We start from the raw sequence: 3,829 nt of genomic DNA, 5'->3' as shown, positions 1-3,829 counted from the left end.
AGCTCAAAGGGCTCAGCAAATGAGGAAATGTCTCCACAGAAGTAGACTCACTACATCAGCATTTGTTATTTTCAACTGGTGCCTTCTGTCATGAAGGATAGCGGCTCCGCCAGGTCAGAATTGTTTTGGCCACCTTCAAGGTCATTGTACCTTGCCAGATCTGGCACTGAATCTAGAGGCTGGCAAATCTGTCCTCTTAAAGTGGATTAGGTGGGCCCCACAGAGAGCTTTGTGTCCTGGCTGCATTCCCGATTCCTTCAGCCTAAAGCACTGGTGATATTTCTCTGAGGACAGCCACGTCTTTGGATTTGAGTCTAGCCCCCTAGACCTTAGCCTCGTGCACTACTTCACACACTCTCATTGACTACGTCTGCTCTGCTACCAACACAAGTTTTTTGTCATCATCACCTTACGTGTATTCTGGTAGGGAAGACATTAAATTAACCTGTGGCCAAAGTCCAGAATCAGAAATTGACTTACATATAACTGTCAAAAACAAAATCAAGAATGAATGAATGAATGAGTTTCTGTTGAAAAGTACTTGAGTAATGATATGAAATTCCATCTCTGTTTTCTCTATATCAGTTCCTTAAAATTGCTTAAATGCATTACCCTTCCATGTAAAAATGGGGGTTACATTGAAAGACTTTCTAAACCTTTTCCAGAAAATCAGTGAGCTAATCATTTGAACTAGATGAAAGAATTGTCTGTGCAGATCCTTGTCCTTTGTCCTAATTTCTGTTTGAATTCCATCGGCCTTTATCTCAAACAAGGTGATTGGATACAGTTACTGTCTATACAGAGAACAAAGCAAAGAAGTATTTATAAATTTGAAAGATATAAATTTGAAAGTTCATTTCCAAACCCAGCATAAGAAAATGGGGGTGGGGGATGCCTGGGTGGCTCAGTCGGTTAAGCTGCAACCTTCGACTCAGGTCACGATCCCAGAGTCCTGGGATCGAGTCCCGCATGGGGCTCCTTGCTCAGCAGGGAACCTGCTTCTCTCTCCGCCTTTGCCCGCCATTCTGCCTGCGTGTGCATTCTCCCTCTCTCTCTCTCTCTCTCTGACAAATAAATAAATAAAATCTTTAAAAAAATAAAAAGAAAATGGGAAATGGTCTAAAAATTTCACCTAGAGAGAGGTAACTAGTAATTAAAGAATACTCTTACTTATTCTATCAGCTACTAGATTTACATATTTCACTGTTCAATAGACTGCCATGGAGGAATATGGAAAAAAGGAAGAAAGTGACCAGAGGGACTTGTGGCTTTGTGACTTGTAGCTCTTCTCTCTTTTTTCATACACTCATGGATATATATAAATACACACAGATATCTTTGTCTATCAATCTATCTATATATCTAGATATATAAATAGAGTTATGGATGTGAAACTATGTTCATGGATATATAAATAATCTAGACATTAAATATAGATTTCTAGGAATAGATATGATAGATGATAGATCATTTTAAATTTATACAGTAGATTTTTTTGTGATGCTTAAATAGGATATTTTGGTAGGCAAGCAACACAGTTAGCTCTACAAGGGAAACTATGTTGTCTGGCTTGGGTGATAACTTCATTGGTGTTTTAGACAACTCTTAAGAGTCTTTCCTTTAAGCCCCATTTTTAAGCAGAAGGGACATGAATTTAAAATGACTTTGGAAACCTTCCTGAATTATCTCCAGAGAACCCCTCACCAGGGCAGCCGGAACCAGCCTCTACCCAGGGGACATGGGAGGCAGTGGGAGAGAGCCCCTCTACTCCGTGAGTGATGTAAGAAACCATTTCGGGCAAAGCCTTGAAAGACAACTCTCGCCCCTTCCACTCTGTGGGACTTCCAGCTGCTCCATCTGAAAACTCGATGCTCTGAGACCCTCCCAGCCTCTCCATTCTCGGCTTCCAACTAGAGTCATGGGAAAGCAGAATGGAAAATGACCCTCGGGAACACGCCCTCCTTCCCAGAGGAGGGGAGAGGGAGTGGCGGGGACTCGGCCCGCGCCGCCTGGGCGCGGGATACCTCGGCAGCAGCGCTGGCCGGGAGCCCAGGCTCTGCCCCCGTCCCTCGGCCACCGTCCCTCCGCACCCCCACAGCCACCTAGCGCGCGAGGGCACTGTCCCCCAGCACCCGCCCCAGCACCACTTTGCTCTGACGTCCGCCTTCCCAGCTCTGACGATCGCCCCCGCCGGTCGCCCTTATAAAGGGGACTTTTGCCAATACTGGGATCGATCACCACCTCGCCCGCGTCGAGCGCCCTCCGCCCCAGCTCACACACCTGTCAACTCTGCGCGCGCCCAGGTTCTGGGAGACCGGGGGCTGGAACCCCGCTGCTTGGCCCTACTCCTCGCCCCTCCGCACCCCTGACCCTCCCCCGCTCTCCGCACCCTTGGAGCCCCCAACCCCGCGGTGCCTGGGCGGCGGCCCCGGGACGAGCCCCAGACGGCGGAGCGCTTCCCCGCGCGGCAGCCACTCCAGGTAGGAACAGAGCGGGCATCTGGGTGCCTCGGAGCCGGCACCCCGGGAACACCGTGGCCGCCCCGCCGGCGTTTTTAGGTCCCAAGGACGCGGCTTTTTCGCCTCTCGGTGGGGATGTGCGGGGGGGGGGGGGTCCACCGTCTGGCACCCATGGCCTTCGAGAGCCTCGGCGGGAAAGTCCGGGCGCTGTAGAGGGACCGCGGGGTCGCGGGAGGGATAACGGGGAGCAGGGGATCCCCCGGGCTGGGCGGGGGAAAGAAAGAACTTCCCCGTTCCGATGCTCACAAAAGCGGAGCGCGTCCAGGCCGCTTCTTTCGCTTCCCCTGAATCCGAAGGAGGCTAGCTAGTTCTTTCGCCCAAGGGTCTCATCACCCACCTGCAGAAACAAATACTTGTGTTTCTCCCAGAAACGGGCTTGTGTGAACGCGAGTGCATGAAATAGCCATGATTGCAAGGGCTGAAAAATAACAGAGAACAAGAATTCCAGAAAGTGCAGGCGTTAGAACTTGACATCTGCCTCTTAAGAGTCTTGTTATAAGAGGACCTTTGACGTCCTCTTATATTTTTAGGCAATTCTGTATTTTTATATCGTTTTCTTGTATATCCCATTAAGAGGGTGGGGGAGAGATGACAGAGCAAAGAACAATGGATGAGGAAGAAGAGCTGGCCAAGAGGGTGCATTCTTCAAACAATGTAACATCCTTAGTTGGTACAGTAACTTGGACCACAGGCACTTGTTGAAAATCGGAATTGATGTGTTTTTGAAACTGATGTTCCTAAAGCTTTCCCCCCCCCCCGGGGTATTTGCATGCTACATTACTTTTGGACCCATTCCCTGAAATTGTTTGAAAGGAGAGGAAGAGGAATGAATGAATGAGTGAATGAATGGATGATGTTAGATTCTCAGAGTCGTTTTACAATACCCTTTACATTACTGAATCGTTCTAGATGGAATAGTAAGTTAGTTCCAAAAGCCAAATACATAATCTTTGGAAATGATTTCTTGACCAAGTTACAAGACAAGCTTAATTTTAAATTGAAAGAATTTATTAAACGCAAAAAGTGATGGTGGTTGTATTTGTTCAGCAGCATTTTCTGTTTTTGCTCAAAACAATATTAAATTGTTAAATAGTAATTATAATAAAATAGTGGGCTGTGTTGGCAACTGCTAGTGTCATATGTAATTTCAGCGTGCTGTTCCTGTAAGTGGTACAGGATCTCTCATGAGCCAGCTGGTTTATTCCCAGCTGCCTATGCATGCTTGGCTGGTTTATAATGCATTACTGTATTTCCTTCAGAAATCTTAATGAAGTAGCTAGCTGTGGAAGAATCTGGACCCCTAACTAAAA

This window comes from Martes martes (genome assembly GCF_963455335.1).
Source record: "Martes martes genome assembly, chromosome: 9".
Taxonomy (NCBI): Eukaryota; Metazoa; Chordata; class Mammalia; order Carnivora; family Mustelidae; genus Martes; species Martes martes.
The sequence above is the reverse complement of the archived record's forward strand: the minus strand, read 5'-3'. Positions refer to the sequence as shown.